This window comes from Hibiscus syriacus, unplaced genomic scaffold, assembly GCF_006381635.1.
Source record: "Hibiscus syriacus cultivar Baekdansim isolate YM2019G1 unplaced genomic scaffold, ASM638163v2 tig00116959_pilon, whole genome shotgun sequence".
In the NCBI taxonomy this organism is placed as follows: Eukaryota; Viridiplantae; Streptophyta; class Magnoliopsida; order Malvales; family Malvaceae; genus Hibiscus; species Hibiscus syriacus.
Genome location: NW_024063485.1, coordinates 3,759,282 through 3,779,608, shown reverse-complemented (window position 1 = coordinate 3,779,608; position 20,327 = coordinate 3,759,282). Strand labels below are relative to the sequence as shown.

Here is a 20,327-nt window from a genome sequence, read left to right as displayed (position 1 = left end):
ATCCTAATCCATAGTGAGAAGCATCACTGTAACATCCTCAATACCGGGTTAGTGACTAAATTGTAAAGTCTCATAATTTGGTGATTTAAAATAGAATGGTTGAATAGTATAAATATTTATTTGTAAATTATTGTATGGTATTGAATTGAAAGAAAAAAGGAATAGAAGGGCAAAGAGGTCATTTATAAGGAAATAAGAAAAGAAGGGTTATATATGTATCCACGTGGGTTGAAGAGGGGAGAACACAAAGGCTTCGAGAGTTCTTTTCTTCTTCTTTCTTCCTTGTACGTGTAAAGTAAAACAAAGGTGAGTTTTCTGATTATTGAGTTTCTTGTTAAATTTAAGATTGGGTTTTGATTATTAGATGATAACTAAGCTTAAGTAAAGCTTAGGTTATCTTAAAATCAAAAGATGATGGAATTAGAAGAGATTAAAGATTAGAGGCTCTTGAATGAAATCTTGGAATAGAGTTCATATATAGAATTGGAAGTTAAATTTGACTTGTCATCAATCTAGTTAAGACATATTAAGGGTTAGAAGTGAATTAAATCATGTTGCAAAGTTGGTATAATTCTTGGATTTCACAAGGAGGATAGGATTCTGAGGTTTAAGATGAAATAAATAAGTATAGATTGGTTTAAGTATGTGTACTGGAGTTAAGAATATAAAAGGGTGAAACATGAAAGATTTAAGCTGAAATGGATAAGTTTTCGAGTTCAAGAAATGAATTATAGGCAGAGTACATCGGTGCATATTCAACGTGTACCGATACATCAAGAGAAAATCCCATAATTTGTTGAAGGTGCTTCGATGCACATGAAGTGTATCGATGCACTCATTTAAAATAAATGAACATCGAATGCTATTAGTGCATCAATGCATAAGGAGTGCATCAATGCACCTGCTTAAAATACAAACATCGAATAGGATTTATGCACCGATGCATGGGTAGTGCATCGATGCACCCGTCAAGAGATGCATCGATACATGGTGTAGTGCATCGATGCATACCTTCAGTAAGAGATGGAAATAGCTTTCTTTTAGCCTAAGGATTTATAGTTTGGAATATATCAATTCGTATGTTGATAAATATCAATGTATTACTATGTAGATTTAGAGCGTAATATTATTCCAGAATAATCGAATGATTAGAATCGAATCAAAGCAAGGCTAAGGTGAGTGCATTTTATAGTTAAAGTGTATAGAGACAAGAATTGTGATAAGTCTATCTCTGATGGTTGAATTAATGATTCCATACCCATGTATATGCATACATATACTATTGTAATAGTGATTGCATGCATAATTCATTATATGTTCATATAACATTGAATGAACGAATGTCATTGCCAGAGAATATAATCCAGGTATGTGAAATAATGGAAAAGATTATGGGTTTATATGAAAAGTAATGAAAGAGATATGAAATGAGAAATGTATTCATATTAAAGCCCATGTTATATGATACGAGAGCCATAGGTATAGTTGACATGTCAAGAGTCGAGGGTATATTAGTCCTTCGGGACGTATCCAGTGGTCCTTCGGGACGTATCCAGTGGTCATTCGGACATATCCAGTGGTCCTTCGGGACGTATCCAGTGGTCCTTCAGGACGTATCCAGTGGTCATTCTGGACATAGTGGTCATTCGGGACAAATACTGAATAAATGTTCAGTGCCCCATGAGGGAATAGATTGAGTTATGGTGACAGCATTAGTGCACAACCTCAATGTACTCAAATACCTTTGTTCTCAATAATGTACATGGGCAATTGAAAGATAAATTAAGGTGAAAGTGATACAAGAAGATAAGTTTCATATGTACATGACATGATTATATTGGTTATAGTGAAATATATACATGCATATTGAAATGTCATGATCAAATGGTAAGAATGCATATTCATGAATCTATAGCTACATGTTTATTTATTGCTTCACTAAGTCTACGACTTAGCGTGTAAGTGATTTTACACGTAGGTACCAGGAAACAAGAAGAACAGTACTAGAAGTGGCAAGAATAGCATCACTACTAAAAGATCAGATCAGAAGTAATTGGCAGAGTAGGTATTTTGGGTTGTGTATAGAGTGTTGGCATGTAATAAGTTGTTAATTACGAATGCTCTGGTCGATTTTGTATTTCGTGATCTCTTTTATGTAAATTAACGTATTTTGTTTTAAATGGAAGTTTAAAATTTCCCTGTGTTTCTTTGAGTGACAAAGTTTGAAAAGTCAATGTGACACCTCGGACTCATATTCGGGTCGGATACGGGTTAGGGATGTTACAATAACTGTAGACAAAAAATATTTCACAAACTCAGGCTGAATCAGCACTAGGCTTGAGTAAGAACAATCTTCAGTTTCTCAAAGCTAGCTTGTTGGTTCTCAGACCAGACAAATGAAACATCTCTCCTCAATAGTTTCGTTAGAGGAGCTGCAATAATGAAGAACCCCTCAACACGACGGTAGTAACCAACTAAGCCTAAGAAACTACGGATCTTTGAGATGTTCTTGGGTTACTTCCAGTTTAGAATAGCCTCCACTTTACTCGGATCCACCCGGATACCCTCAGTAGAAATGATATGTCCAAGAAAAGTCACTTCGCTGAGCCAGAACTCACACTTGCTCAACTTTGTGTATAACTCATTTTCCCTTAGAGTCTGTAGAACAATCCTTAAATGCTAATCATGTTCTGCTTCAGTTTGAGAATACACCAGTATGTCATCAATAAACACAACCATGAACTGGTCCAGATAGGGTCGAAACACCCGATTCATCAGATCCATAAAAGTAGTAGGGGCATTAGTTAAATCCGAATGACATCACTAAAAACTCGTAATATCCATATCGAGTACGGAAAGCAGTCTTTGAGACATCAGAATCTTTCACCTTTAGTTGGTAATAACCAGACCTCAAGTCTATCTTCGAAAAGATAGAAGCCCCTCGAAATTGCTCAAATAGATCATCGATCCTGGGCAAGAGATATTTGTTTTTAACCGTGAACTTCTTCAGTTTCCTATAATCAATACAGTCTCAATGTCCCATCTTTGTTCTTGAGAAAGAAAACTGGGCTCCCCACGGTGATACACCGGTCGAATAATTCCTCTATCCAACAACTCCTGGATTTGGACTTTCAGATCCTTAAGTACGGTAAGGAGCCATCGAAACTGGGTAGAACTGGAATAGACTTCAATCTCAAACTCAACTTCTCTATCCGACGGTAATCCATGCAACTCTTCAGGAAAGCATTGAGAAATTCCTTAACAATCTGGATGCATTCAATATCAATTGGGTACTCCTATTGCCCAGAATATAAGCAAGAAACGCCTCAGAACCCTTTCTAATCATCCTCTCAGCTACCAAAACAGACACAAATTCGTCAGGAATCCACGACGTTCCCCGATCATCACAATCTTTCGGTTATCTAGGTCTTCAAAACAGCTCTCTTGGTCTCACAATTGAGATTAACTCGATGCTTGTTCAACCAATCCATGCCAATAATCAAATCAAACTTCTCTAAAGGTAAATCCATTAGGTTGGCCAGAAAGATCTCCCCATGGATCTCTATAGGACACCCTCTAAAAATACGATCTAACTTTATGGACTGACCTACGAGACTTTGAATTGTCACCGAATTCTCAGTATTCTCAATGGGAATATTAAGAGTCTGTGAAATGGAATGTGGTACATAGGAATGGGTAGAACCATTATCAAACAATACAAAGTAGGGAACTGAATGAATAGTAACAATGCTCACATGACTGCAAAGGCTGCGACCCAGAAGAACCACCATGTCTAGAAGGTGGAACAGCTGAAGAACCTGATGCCACAGGCCTGGCACTCGCACCGCCTGTCTGAAAAGACTCACCCATGTCTCTCTTGCTGGGGTGTGCATAAGAATCAACAGAACAAGAAGGCCTTCTGAATCGGTCACGATCTCGATCTCTCTTGCGCTCCATACCCACTTGTTAGATCTCCTCAGCGATCTTGGCTATCTCAACCAAGGCATCAAAGTTCCTTTCTTGTTGGGTACCAACTCGACTCCTGATCTCATACCTGAGTCTATTATCGAAACTCAAGCATCGATCCGATTCAGTGTCAACAAGTCCAGTAGCATAGCGGTTCAGTCTGATGAACTCAATATCATAGTCCATAACAGACATATCACTCTGCTCCAAATTCTGAAACTCTTGAAACCTCGCTCCTGCTGATATTTCTCTCCGATGTAACGACTTCGAAAACGTGCCTTGAATAGATCCCAAGTCAATCGATTTCCTGGAATACTACCAGAAATTGATTGCCACCACCGAAAACTCTCCTTCTTCAGCATAGCTAGAGCCCCCTTTAACTTTTGTTTAGGCATCAAATTCTTATCCATAATCCTCTCTGTATCCTCTAACCAATACTCAGTTTCAGTCAGAGGTCCGCCAGTAATGCCTTCAAAATGAACTATTCCAGCAACTACCAAAGACTTTGAAATCTCAACAGCAGACATATTACCAGGGACTCTAGCAGCTCTCCTGAACATGTGAAAGACAACTCTATTAATGGTGTCATCATCCATATCAGTGTCCTCGTCCTCAGTGACAAGAGGGTCTCTCGCAGAAGTAATCAGGTCATCTCTAGAAATAGACGGATCTATATGCCGGACAAAAGGATCTCGAAGGTGACATGGGATCGTCTATCGCAACAGAAGGTCGAGTCGTTCGCCCTCGACTACGACCATAGCCTGGCCTACGATCTAGCAGCACTCATCACATAAATATATAAGGCTCTACATAAATATTTTAAACCTAAATCAGAATAGCATCAAGCATTTCTAATATATTTAAAACTCATAAATAAGGTGACACAGTTTTTGAAAAAATATCTTGAAAATCCAGATTTTTAAACTCATCCACAGTCTGAGTGTTTAAAACTGAAAACTCTGATACCACCAAGTGTAACCCCCAAGACCCGGCTTGGATGTTAGGCCCAAACCTAGGCGGTCACATATCACATTCAAAGATTCTTTTCATATTTAAACAAACATTAAAATCCATATAAAATATTCATATGATAAACATATATGTATACATATGTCAGAAAACTATATAAAACATATAAATATCAAAATAACACCGAAAACAATATAAAACATTTACGGAATAAAATATCTGTAATACAAATATATTAAGATGGTAGCAAAACACATGTCACCAAAATATAACTGAAAAGCATATAGAGATATACAATACTACAAAAGTAGGATTAGTCGATCCTCCTGATGCCAAGTCTGCTAGTCTAGTTTGCTATTATCTGAAAAGGTTAAAATTTAGGGAATGAGCTAAAAAGCTCAATGTGCTCCTTACGATGTATAAAAACATACAAATAAAATATTTCAGTAAAATCGATTTATCAAACATGTTTTAAAAACATGAACACTACTCCCATCCGATCATCAAAATGTGTAGATTCCCCATAACCATACACCCACCTGTACACCTAGTAAGGACTTACCCTGTGCACAGAGCATAGGAGCATGCAGTAAGGACTTACCCTGAGCACAAAGCCGATGAGCCTGCGAAAAGCGGTAAGGTCTTACCTTTGCACATAGCAGAGGAGCCTTCAGAAACGGTAAGGTCTTACCCTTGCACATAGCAAATGAGCCTTCAGAAATGTTAAGGTCTTACCCTTGCACATAGCAAATGAGCCTTCAGAAATGTAAGGTCTTACCCTTGCCATTGTAAAGGAGCCTTCAGAAATGGCAAGGTCTTACCCTTGGATATAGCAAAGGAGCCTTCATAAATGGTAGGCCTTACCCTTGCACATAGCAAAGGAGCCTTCAGAAATGGTAAGGTCTTACCCTTGCACATAGCAAATGAGCCTTCAGAAACGACAAGGTCTTACCCTTACACATAGCAAAGGAGCCTTCAGAAATGGTAAGGTCTTACCCTTGCACGTAGCAAAGGAGCCTTCATAAATAGTAAGGTCTTACCTTGCACATAACAAAGGAGCCTTCAGAAATTCCTCCAACAATACCCCCAATAATAATAATAAACATGTATGTATTCAAGTGAAAACGATAATTAATCCATTAAAACATGAAAATGTTTCATGCTTGGAAATCATTTACAAAAATACGGTAATAAAAAATCAAATCAGTAATACACGGTAAATCAGATGTCAGATAAGCAGTATTAAGAAATCAGGTATCATGTCGTAAAAATATTCAGAATTATAAAAAATCTGAAACATTTCAAATAGGTAGTTTAAAACAATAATGTAACACCATAAGGAAACACACATGTATCGATCTGAGTAGTCAGATAGGGAAGCCTACTACTGAGTCTGTCAATCACGATCAGCAGTAGCGCTAGATCCTACGAATCAGAAAATCCATATCGGAATCCTAATATGAATAATATTAACCTTTATTTAAATGATTTACGAAAACCTACGGGTAATTCTCGTAGAACGCTGATCGAGCAGATCTAACAGAAGGGAAACATCGGACCTAACTGACCATCAGTCAGGTGAAATACGAGTACCTTCATAAAAATATCTTATTGGATCGATTTCATAACCAAATCTCAAATAAATAAGCAAAAATGCTAAAAATATTTTTTGGCTAACGAGTTCAATTCGGGGCTTTCGGGGTCAGAATTTGGCAAAACAGACTTCATAATCAGACTCAGGATGTCGAAAAACATGAATATGACTTTTCAAAAATTTTGACTTTTTGTCAAAGTCAATGGTCAACGGTCGATCAACAGTCAACATTGGACCGGGTCAGATCGGGTCGGGCAGGCGGGTTGGATTACCGGGTCGGATCGGGTCAGCGGGTCTAGTCGGACACGAGTCGGGTCGGATCAGCCCACTTTCAAACAGTCCACCAGGCGGTGAACTTTCCTCACTCTCATGGGTGGCACGTGGGGGCGCGTGCAGGGTCGTAGAGGGTCGGAAAGTTTTCAGAAAAAAAACGTACAACTATTTTGGGGGTTTTGTGACATTTACCAAACTCGGTTCACAACGGTGAACGGCGGAGAACTTGATTTCGAAACGTCGAAAACTTGATATTCATCACCCCTCACACGCCGGTGACAATAGAGATAAGAACATGATGGGTGCAAGAGGTGTCGAAAGCGGAGCAACGTTCGACGACGAAATGGCGATCAAAGATTTGTTTCTAAAAAAAAATATTAAGGAGAGAAAATTTTTATTATTTTCCCATTTGGGGTTATATAAACCCTTAAAAAATGACAAAATCATAACATAGATCCTCCATCTTTAATTACTTTCTGAATTTGAATCCAAATTTAATCAAAATTTCACTTCGGTCCCCAAATTCAATTTATCCTCAAAAAAATTAAGAAAATTTTAAGCCCTATTTTGAGGTGTGACATCTGCAATACTCAATCTAGATTAGTCGATTAATAGATTTGATATCGATTATATAAAAAAATTAAAAATTAAACAAATGAAAATATAGTACTTAGTTTTCTCTCACGTAATACTCCAAAAGAATCAATAAACCAAATATGAAACAAAGATAATAAAATAGAAATGAATAAATCAAAGTAAGCAAACAGCTTCATTTTGTTTTTTCAGTGTCATCTGTACGTGACGCAGAAAATCATACTGGGTTTTCTACAACCTATCTTCAAATGGATACAAAATATTTCCCAATAATTGAACATGGATCAACCAATTTACATGTAAAAGAAACAGTTTAACTGTATTACTCCGACTCTTCGTTTTCTATAAGTATTCGTGTACGACATATATCTAGATATAATTATCCTCGTATCCGACATTCACACTAGACTGGGACTAAATTTCAAAAGCTGACCCTTTTCATGCAAGAGTTTCAGTAGTTACAATCAATCTACCTCAGCTGTTACAAGTTAAATAATCTGAACAAGCCGGAGCTTCCTTCCTCTTCGTAATTGGATGAACACAATTTGCTTCAGAATGATTCTTCTGAACTATCACATGGAAGGAGTTTTATCCTGTCAGCATTTTCAATCATCCAATCTGTGAATTCTGGGGTTGCTGCCAATTCTGCCATGGCATATTTGTCGATGATATTAATCGAGCCAAGGAAGAAAAATAAATGTACTGGTCTGAACTGTGAAGTACCTTGAAAAGCAAAAGTACCTCTTGCAGGAAATCTAGTCCATGCAAGTGAATGCACTGGAGTATGTCTATTCCACATTGTTCTATCCGAATACATGCTTTGGAGACCGATTAAAAATCCGGCACGACCTTGGTTTATTATTCCCTGTCTCGACTGCTGTACCCAAAGACTCCTGTCCCAAGAATGTTGTTGGTGCCTACATAAGCCAAAATGTCGAATCCATGGTTCGAATAAATCAAGGTTATGAACGAAAACTGAGATCTACAATCATTTGTTGAATTTAGCTTTCAATAAGACTTAGTGTTACTAGAAGTTGAACTGGTTACGATAATCGACATAAAGTGTGACTGCTTATGTGTGTACTAATGGATATCAAACCGAACTGGGGGGCAGTATTATTACACGACTAGTTAGTGGAATGAATAAATTTTGCACAGCAAACACATTAACAAACACAGACTAACGCAATCACCTTCTTCTGGAAAACATGCATCATAAACAAGAAAAGGATTGAAGGGAGCTGCTATGTTTCACTTACATATGACTATTCCTTCTTGATGTGACGAGAGAACATACAGCGGAAGACAAAGCCAATACCACCAGTGCCAGCCGAGTATCACGAGTGCTCTAGAGAAAGCAGAAAAGGAGTGCAAGATAGGAAAAATAAACATAAGATATCCTTTTTAAAAAGAAAACCTCGAATCTTTCATTTTTTTCTTTATGCATCCATGTTTGACACCCATTTCCAATACATATTTCATACATGGCACCGGGAAATGACTCTACAAGGACCCTCCAAATACATGGTAAAACTTAGGGGGGGAAATTGGACAAACTCGTGTCGGACACATACTTGTATCCGATACACCCGAGCTTGAGAAACAGAGGTTGACAGGGTTTGACCCCTGATAATTGGAACTAATATCTAGCACTCTATCAACAAGCCATATGGTGGTTGACAAAAACATAAGATACCACTGCACCTTTGATTGAAAGAAATTAATACTTTTTCTCCCCAGGGGAATTATTTATATAATTATAAGAGAAGCTAGACCAGGGCAGGTGAGAAATGGAAGAGCTCATGAAAAACATCTTAACATATCTATTAAGGTCTCAAAATCATGTGTCCAACTTGAAACCAAGCAAAACAATAATCTAATTTATAGTTTTTGGGGTTCCCATTAAAAGAAAAGGCATTGAGGTTTTCTCAAAGTGGGATCCAATTGATCCATGTAGCCGCTCTCGAGCAATTAATGTGCATATAACAAATAATCTACCGTATTCGAAATACTTCAGAAGCTACCACCTGGAAGTTTCAAATAAAGAAGAGAAAACTTGGCATGTAACCTAGGTTGCATAACAGGTAATACAACCACCATTGGTAGAAGCATACCTGGAAAATAAACGTAGTTGCAATGATGCGCATGGACCATTTTACAAACTCGGCAACACCACCATCTACGATTCCATCGTTTGAGATCACAAATTTTCTTACCATCCAGTACCCTAATGCAGCTCCCAACAGGAAAATTCCAATCAATAAAAATATAGCAACCTGTAACAAAAATAAACCACTTGGTTCACTTTGAAATAATACTTCCTTTTAAAGAGAAAAAGATCATAACTACAAAGAAGTCATTACCGTATAAATCATATGGCACGCAAATTGTGGATAAGGGAACCATATTAAATATCATTTGCTGAAAATAATAACTCAAATGAGGGGAAATGAGGGAGATCTGATTGGCAGTTGCTACGAACTTACTGGATTGTGCATTCTCTTCACTAAGCCCATAATTGGTAAGAATTGAATTTACCAACACAGACAATTGATGCAAAAGAAAAGATCCAACCCCAAGCCGAAAAATTAATGGAACAGTGAGTTTATTGGCCAGCAGCCCAAAGTAGATGAAGCATTAATTAACCGATAAAGAAATGAAAATAAAAACTCACCACTGGGACATATATGTTAAGATAGAAGATATTTTTCCTTCCCGCCGGCAACAATTTCATTCCCTGTAACATCAAAAGATGAAGATAAGACGGTAATTCAGGTATTGACAAAGGAAACTAATATCTGTTAGCTTCCAACTCCCAAGTCATCCAATCATAGTATGTGAACGATGAACATCCGATGACACAGCATGGAAATAAAAAATCAATTGATTTAAGTTTAAGCACTATGTGAGAAAGCAAACAGACAGGTTTCAGTTACAAAGTTGCATAGAACTGGAAATTCAACACAGATTCATGTTCTTCAGAATACATGGAAAACAATAGCTATCTTCACAGTAGTCAACAGAGTAAGGTACTTCGAATTTTGTAAGATATTTATGATAGCACTGAGATTTGGAGAGAGAAAACAGCGGAGCAAGAATGTGGGATATTTTAAAAGCAATTAAAGCATAAGAAATTTGGGGAAGAACGCCAAAATACCTGAAAGAGAAGGATCAAAATGACAAGAACAATGCCAATAGCCATTGAACTGCTGTAGTAAAAAGGAACCCACTTGCTGACAATTGGAGCCAACAGCAACAAAACAAATCCTAAAGCTAGAAACACGATTCGCCATCGGTGAAAATCTACGGAAAAAAAAAAGATCACAAATCAAGGTTGAAAATAAAGTTTGATTTCAATGAACTAACAATAACAAGCTGCAAGCAAAAGAAACGAAAAACAGAAATGTAAATAATGCATAATCATACCTTCTTCAACAGAAACCGTGACAGAGCCAGACACGTCACCTGTAAACTTCACATCTATAAATCTATCATCATAAGGTGCCATGACAGCATGCCATAAACCGTTTTCCACATTCTTCCGATATTAATGCTCACACTTGCATAATCCAAGTGAAGCATTCCTGCAAGACTTTTTCAGTCGCCAAAAGTGAGAACAAACTTCTGAAGTGATTTCATGCAGAACACAAGTAAGTAGGCTGAGAGCAAAACTTACTGATGAAAGCAAACTTGTATTTTGCTGTGCATTCTTTCTGGAATTAAGACAGATGGAGCCAAAGTAACCTGAACAGAATTGGCATAACTCCTAAGTTTCAATCTTGAGTGACCAGAAACTCGAACTCGGTCACATGATAAAACGTCTTTTGAACCATGGGCAGATGAATGACCATAAAGGGGAGTAGGGGTGACATCTACTGCTGGACTTCCCAAGTCGATGCCTCCAATTTTAAAACCTTTGAAAACACCACAAAAGTGTATGGCAGGGCGTGGGAGAGAACCAAAAGACATTAAACACGGTGATACATTGTAAGATTCCATTAAGTTGCTGACACAATCCAACTTAGCCTTTATTTAAAAAACTGCATAATATACTTCCTATAGGATATAACTAAATGATACAATGATAGAGCTCAGTTTTTAAATTACAGTGATTGTGAAGCTTCAAGTCATCATTCAATCCAAACATTTATTTACTCACTAAAATTCCCCCCCATAGCTATGAAGACCTCTAAGTCTAGAACAATAAATAGCATCTACTGTATGGCACATCTAATCTTAGTAATTTATTTTTCAAAAGAAAAAAAAATATTAGCTGTCAATCTTTATTGGAAAGCCTAAAGAAACCTCTGGTAAACTGATTATTACTTATACGAAATGAGAAAATAAGCCAATGACAAGATTACTACGAAGCAAAGGATACCATAAAAAATGAAATCAGAGATCATTACTTCTTACTAGGCGTGCTCGAGGATTTTAGTCTTACTTTTTACCAGCGTTTGAAGAATATATTTTAAGGCTAATATAATAAGTTAAACTACACGTTACTACTCGAACTATTACTTTTGTTCTGTTTTAGTACTCAAACTTTATTTTTTACAAAACCATACCTAACTTTTAGTTTATGTTTCATTTTGATACCCAACGTTAAAAACTTAATGATGATATTGACGTGTCACCATAAGGTAATGCAGATCATAATTGAAAAAAAAAAAAAAAAGGTCATATTAGTTGTTCAATTATTTTTAACATCAGGATACCAAATTGAAAATTAAACTAAACGTGATGTTTGGTTCTGAAATAAGAACAATGTTTGGGTATCAAAACAAAACAAAATAATAGTTTAGATATTAAATATGTAGTTTACCCAATATAGTCACATTTTGCTTTTGACAAAACAACCTGATTTTATATTTTGAAGGTATAGATTTCAGATTCACTTCCCTAAAGAAGCCAAAGAAGAGTGGAGAGGAAGTGCTAGACAGGGTTTCCATTCATCTAAACTCAAAATACAAGCAAATATTCTTATTGATCCGTACATATTTCTTTGGAAACAAACAAAGTGAAGCAGTTACGATGAAGGGTTCTAAACCAATTGAACAACAGGCAATTAAAAGAAATGAGAAAAATCCAATTTCTCCTTTCTCCTTATTCTCTCAGAAAAGCAAACAAAACGATATTAAGCATATGAAAAACACAAAGTTGAAATCCAATGAGAAAAAGAAAAGGAAATTATAAGAAAGTTGCTCAGTTGGTAAAGCGCAAGGCTCTTAACCTTGTGGTCGTGGGATCGAGTCACACTGAGGGCAATTCATAATGGAGGTCTTCCACGGAAGCTGCTCTCAACCTGACGTTGGGGGCAGCCTACTACCCTACCTCCCTTATCCCATTACATATGGGAATAGGGTCAGCTAATTTATAAGAAAGTTATTCCTTTAAATTCTATGGTGGCTTGAGAAGCACATGAAAAGAGGGAAAAATTTTATAAGGAAGAAGAGGAAGCCATTATCGACACCCCTCTTCCCCTCTCTTTGTTTTTATCTGTGACCTGTAAATAGAAACGTCGAATAAAATACGAAAGCTGAGTTTACAATATCATAAAATGTTGGGTAAACTATATAAAAAGTCACCAAAATTTTAGGGTGCTTGCATTTTGGTCACCCAACATTTGAAACTTGCACCACAGTCCATGTCGTTATCAGTCGTTAGTAGATCATTATGTGGCATGATGTGGCACGTTAGTATGCCGTTTGGGAATTTTAAAACATAAAATAAAGATTCTGAAATGGCACCGTATTACATTTACCCTAAAGTTAAATGGGTTTACTCAGTATTAACTTATCAGGTTAAAACAATTCCCAAAAATTGCATAAGTAAAAGTTTGGTTTGATTTGGGGTTTTTAGATTTGGGATTTTTTTTAAAGATTGTTGATTGTTATTCAATCGAAATGAGGAAGAGAATGAGTCAATCGATGGTTTGTTCAATTATGACGAACATTAAGTTTTTTTTTAATTCATTTGAAAATCTTTGAATGTTTTGATTCATTTGAAAATCTTTGAATGTTTTGATTCATAAGTTTTTAAAGGATATTTGACTGTTTTGATTCATTTGAAAATCTTTGAATGTTTTGATTCATAAGTTTTTAAAGGGCTTAATTTATTATATTCTGAAATTTTCTTTTTCACTTTGAAATCTTTTGAAATATGAAATTGAGTTATTGTTAGTTTTCATAAATTTATGTTTAAATTGGGGAAATCCGAAATATGGAATCTGAAATCCCAGGATAAGCATTTTGATTGAGTTGTAACTTTTGATAAGTTAGTGTTACTGTTTGATTGAGTTTGATGTGTAATTGCATGGGTATTGACTGTATCTGATTTTGGATTTATAGCTAGGGAATTCATCTGTTATTGTTGTTGGATGGTATTATATATGGTGCATATAATACCTTCATATTTCTCAACAGGGATCCTATGTGCACATGTTGTTTCAGTCATGCTATTGACTCAAGAAGGCCAGAGAACTATGTTGACAACTACTACCATAGGTCAACTCAAATCCAACTTTACTCTAACTTTATCTACCCTATCGAATGAGCAAATCAGTGGGAACTATTCTCATCAATGGAGCTAATACTTCCTTCAATTCAAAGGAGGTCACCTAGTAGGTCTAAAAAAAGAGAAAAGGCTGCTGATGAACAAGAAAATGGTCCTAGTAGAGGAAAAAGAAACCTAGAAATTAAGTGCAATAAATATGGTAAAGTGGGCCACAATATAAGGGCTTATAGAAGTCAAGTCAGGTCAGAGGGAATTCCAAGCTTAACAAACCACCTACTGCTACATATATATCAAGTGCACCTCCATCCCCTTTAATAACAACAAATCGAGCTGCTTCAAATCCAACACTTCATTTGTTTTGATCATCTTCAATTGATGCACCTCCAGGGTTTCAACCATCTTCAATTGGTGCACCTATAGGGTTTCAATCATCTTCAGCTAGCATAGTACCAAAAATACATGTGAGTATTTAATTATCTACATTTCACTATATTATTGCTTTTCCTTTAACTTACAAGTGTATTCAATATTCCCATAACAGTTTAGGAGGCAGGCTATAGCAACTGCCCAAGTGCCAAGTCAATCCACATCAACTGAGCAAAGGAAGAAGATCAAGCAGACAACAACAAGAAAAATCCCACCACCACAACAACAACCAACTACATATCAGGTTGTTATATGGATGTTGCAATCACCTTCTCCCTCTCAAATTATGCAAAATTCACAAGAATCATTTTCAAGTTTCAAACCACAGAACAATTGATGGATGTTAAGGCTTAGTTGTCATTTTTTGTATACGGCTTGGTATTTTTTATGGCTTGGTCATTTTTTGTATATGCCTTAGTGGCCATTTTTTGTATATGGGTTAGTGTCTTAGTCATAATGGTAAAGCTGTAAAAAAGATATACCATGATATATGGTGACATTTTTTCATGTATTTTGAGAAACGAAATGGTACAAGGTACAACATTACATATATTATATAACTTATACCATTTTTCTCTTAATGTTTTATCAATGAAAAAGTTATTTGAATTATTACTTAGACATGTTAATTGAAATATTACATTTTTTCAAGACACTTGTGTGATTGATTTTCAATGAATATTTTATGGTTGGTAAAACAACATTCAATCGAAAAGATATGACAATTCATCTTCAATTGGCAATTACATTTGATGTGACAATTACATTTGCTTAAAGTTTTGGCCATCAATGGCAGAATATTAAAGCAGTAAACCCTAAATAAAATTAAAAAAATAGCCCATAAAATCCCTAAACATCAATATATCTTATCAATATGAACTTGAAATAGTAAACCCTAAACCCTATACAAAAAATAAAGCCCTAAATCAAATATTACCCCTTCATCAACCCAACACAATCAACAACAACAAAATCCCTAAACAACCCACCCAAATCACTCGCTCAAGCCTTTTTCCTCTCTCCATGGTTCTAATCTTCATTAGCAAACCAACAATAACAGTGCATGAACGTGGATTCAATGAGGGATCATAGCAAACAAAAAAATTGCAATTTCTCCTACCACTCCCATAGTTATTGTACCCAAAGAATCTCCCTCCAGCATTATTATTCATCCAAGTTGTGCGTAAGCTAACTGAACTTCCACAAAAACATGTTGGGATTGCAGTTGGTGGTGTATCGATTACTACGAATTGATGATCAAACAAAGAGAAGGAAAGAAAATTTGATATTTAGGGTTTATGTTTTTTTAATTTAGGGATGAAATTTGAGTTCGATGCTGAATAAATGAGCTTTTATTTAGTCCCAAATGAAAGTCATTCTCTACTAACAGTAGCTAACAGCCGATAACGATAGTAGCCGTAATGCAAACGAACTAAAAGTTCGATGATTGTGGTGCAAGTTTCAAATGTTGGGTGACCAAAATGCAAGCGCCCTAAAAGTTCAGTGACTTTTATATAGTTTACCCTAAAATTTTAAAATTAAGGGTAAATTGTGCTTTTCATCACTTAACTTTCGCAATATTCTTTGATCACCCAATTTTAAAAAGATTCATTTTAATCACTCAACTTTGAAGATAAAATGTTACTGTCACTCCATAGTTAAATCACAAATGGTGCGAGCTGACATGTTAATTCATATAAAAATGATATCATTTTTTGATAAATCTGAGATGAATATAAGTAGTATTTGTTCAAAGATTTTCAACCATTTTACAATGGACACTCATATATCGGTGCTCGAACTCAAGATCTCTAGGAACAATGAACACTCAATCACCCTACTGCATTCGCAGGTGCTCGAACCCATGACCTTTAGGAACAACAACGATTCCTTTAACCACTGAGGTTAATTAGTTCGTGCCAAAATAATATCATTTTAAATCTCTACAAAAACTCAAACTCACATAAAAAATAACATCATTTTGGACCCCTATAAAAATTAGTATTTTCTGTTATTTTTTCTTTTTTAGCCTAATTTAATAAGAAAAATAAATACAAAATACCACGTTAATTAATCAAAACTTAACTATAGTCACCAATGGTGTTGATTCAAGTGGTAGACAACTTAATATCGCTTAAGTAAGGTATTTGGTTTGTGTCTTTGTGTATGAAGAAGATCCTTGTTGGGATACTTACCCACTAAAATAAACTAAAACTGATAATTTAGATATTAAATGCGTAATTTACCTTGCATTAGTTTTAGAATCAAATTGTCATATCAAATATAGATATTCTATAACACTTAAAATCATCAACACACATTTGAGCGAATGATTGAGTTGTTTATCTTTGTTCCCTCATATTCTCTTAGGTCATGAGTTCTAGACCTATTAAGAGTGTTTATCTTGCTTCATTTAGAGTCTCCCTTCACCTCCCTTCACCTCCCTTCTAGGAATACTTATGACAGTGTTTTTGACTTAAAAAAATCTGTTTGAAACACAAAAACAATCTTAAACACCTCATTTTTAGTAAAAAAATAAAGTTTGAAAAGTGATTATTGACTCAAACCAAGAAACTAAAAAATCAATACTTTGTGTTAGAAAAGCTAGTTTGGAGAAACATTCCCAAACGGAGTGGAACTTGTAAAAAAAAAAAAATCAACACCGAAGTTCAGTAGGTTTTTATAAAATGGTAAATTTTATAATTGAATTTATTATTTTAATAATAAAATGATTTAATTGATATAAATGGATAATTCAAAAATGTAATTAAAATATTTTAAAGTTTACTAATTAATATAGAATTAATATCATAATTTATAGGAATATGATGTAAGAATATTTATAAATTATTCAAACATTAAATAAATTAATGACAATAAATATAAAATATATTATAAAATAAAAATGAAGCAACAATAAGAATAGAAAGAAGGGATATGAGAAAGAGAGAAATTTTATCTAAAAATCATAGACATTGACTAAAAAAATTAATGAACGGATGTGAAGTGCAAAAATTTTAAGATAAAGATCTCAAATTTTTTTTGATCGAATAATGTTAAATCAAAATTATTTGCACGAATAATGCATTTAATTTTTGTCCAACCCGCCTTGCTAATTCCTAATTGCGAAAGTTTAGAGATTTTTACCCATTACACAGTCGCTAATTGCTAAAGTTCCTATTATATTATACTATATTTGTATTTTTAATTAATTGAATTTAATTTTAGTATAAATTATTGGAATGGTCACTTTAGTTTCAGTGTTGTTCACTTTTGATAATCAATTTTTAAAAAGTTTTGTATCATTTATGTTAGAAAAATATCGCATTAATCCGAGAATAATATAGAAAATAATAATGATAATAAAATAATTATAAAATTTAAATAGAGTGAACGAGTTTACTATCTTAAGATTGTTGACCAATATAACATCTGCGACGAAATCAAACTTGAGAAAATCAAACAAAGATGTTAAACTTCCTAAAGTAAATCAAAGTTAAATAGAAAAAAAAATACTCTTTTATTTTCATCAGTTGAGGCATGTCGATACACAGTTTTCTTAAGACATATTTTCAGCCACTCCTTTGGTGCTCGAGTTTGTTGGTCTTCTGTCTCCCATGATTCAACAACTTATGATCAGCTATAGTATCACAACAATAGATATCTTCAATTATGAGATGTGAGATATGAAAACCTAGCAGGTTTGCTCACTATTTATAGAGGATTTTCAAGAGAGATTTTATCCAACCAAATATCTTTTAATATTCAACATTAAAAAGATAACAATATCTTTTAATTTGAAATATTCAAAATATAAAACTCCTTTTACCATTTAAACTTAAATATATATTATTTTAATTTGAAATAAAATATATATATATAATTATCTTTAATATTCAAAGTTAAAAAGATAACAAATACCTTTTTAAATTGACATATTCAAAGAGTAATTATATTTAATATTCAAATTAAATAGTATATTTAATTTGCAATGGTCAAAAGTTAAAATCCTTTTACTATTCAAAATTAAACATATATTATTTTAATTTGAAATATACAAAAGTATGTAATTACCTTTTAATATTCAAAATTAAAAAGATAACATATACTTTTTTGAATTGACTTATTAAAAGAGTAATTATTCTACTAATATTCAAATTAAAAAAAATATCTTTTAATTTGCAATAGTCAAAAGGACTATGAATTTAATATGAATATTAAATCCATCAATTAAATTCACCATTTTCCAACATTTATATCACCGATTTATTAAATTTTAGTCTCATATGTTATCAATTGTTATATTTTGATCACTATATTTTACTTCCCGTTAGTCAGATAATATGGCATATTAGTAAAAGGGGTTAACATGTTTTCTCATCTAAAGTTCAAAGCTCAAACTATTATTTTATCTAAAATTAAGGAGTCAAATTAATTAACCTCTTTTACTAATATGCCACATCATCATACTAAAGGGAGGTAACAATCTAGTGATCAAAATATAACAATTGATAACGTAAGTGACTAAAATTTAATAAATCGATAATATAAATGATACAAAAGTAATGTTTTAAAAAATGATTATCAAAAGTGAACAACACTGAAACTAAAGTGATCATTCCAATAATTTACCCTAAAATTGAATTCAATTAAGTAACTTTAGCTATTAGCAGCTGCGTAATTGGTATAAATCTCAAAATTTAGCAATTAGCAAGGTGGATGTCGCATGGTGATCCATACTACTCAGGTGGTGTCGCATTGTAGTTCATGCGCCTTAGAGTTCAACTCGAGTAAATAATTTCAGTTTAGTATTATTCGAGTTATTATTATTTTTCAAATCATTATCCTACAAATTTTACCGTGGAAGTGAATGATATTTTCACAATTTTATCAAGCAAACATTATTGCTAATAACATTCTTCGAAAAATTATCTGATATACATTTGTGTAAACTAAAACTTCAATAAATGTTTTTGGTTGTTTCCGATTCCAAGATTTCGTCCTAATTAATCTGGATCGACTCACATGGTATACCTAGTTTTGGTAGATAAGTCTCTCAACGAATTTTTTTACATACACAAAGATTCGAACTCGAGGCATGCTTAAACCATAAATTTATCTTTAATGTCATATCTTTTATTTAGATTTTAAAAATTGAGATTCAAATTTTAGATCTATAAAATTATAGTTAGGGTTTTAGATTTTGGAGTTTAGAATTAGGATTTTATGGTTTTACGTTTTAAGGTTTAGAGTGTAGGATTTTAGATTTTCAGTTTATAGTTAGTGTTTTAAAGTATAAATTTTAAGAATTTAAATTCTAGGATTTGAAATTAAAATATATAGTTTATGTAAAATAAATTTCGCACAATTTGTGTATCATATAATTATTCATATCCTTTATAACAAAATCCTATGATAACAAAAGCTCTAACTAATATATTAAATTTTCAACATGATGATGTAACAACATGCATGGTAATCCACGTGTCTATATTGTGATGACACTATTTTTCTTTTTCCTTGTCAAAAGATAATTTAAAAAATATAAAATATTAAAAAAATAAAAAAAAGAAAATTATTATTTTAATCAACATTTCTATTGAAAATAAAACAATCTCTTTTTCTCTTTTAACTTGAAGATCACATTTGTCTCCTTTCAAAAGATTAAGAGAGAACTTATGGGGAGGAAAAAAAAGAAAGAAAGAAAGTTAATTGCATCATATTTCCTCAAATTATAACCATCATTTTAAATTATAGTTAAAAACTTTAGAATGTTCCTATATCATCATCAAATTATGACTCTCATTCTAGATTAGTCCTTAAGCTTTTAAACATTCTAACTTCATCCCTAAACTATGACACTCTAAGTTAGTCTACAAACTCTTAATATTCTAATTCCATCTCCAAATTCATTCAAATATATAATTAATTTCACAATTTAGCTTTAATTTTATTTCAAAACATATAATAATATAACTTGGCCCAACAA

General features: G+C 33.7%; 1 pseudogene; it reads right to left on the bottom strand.

Annotated features, from left to right (window-relative positions):
- Window positions 1-7,946: 7,946 nt before the first annotated feature.
- LOC120189839 lies at window positions 7,947-11,395 on the bottom strand (annotated as a pseudogene).
- Between the last annotated feature and the right edge of the window lie 8,932 nt (window positions 11,396-20,327).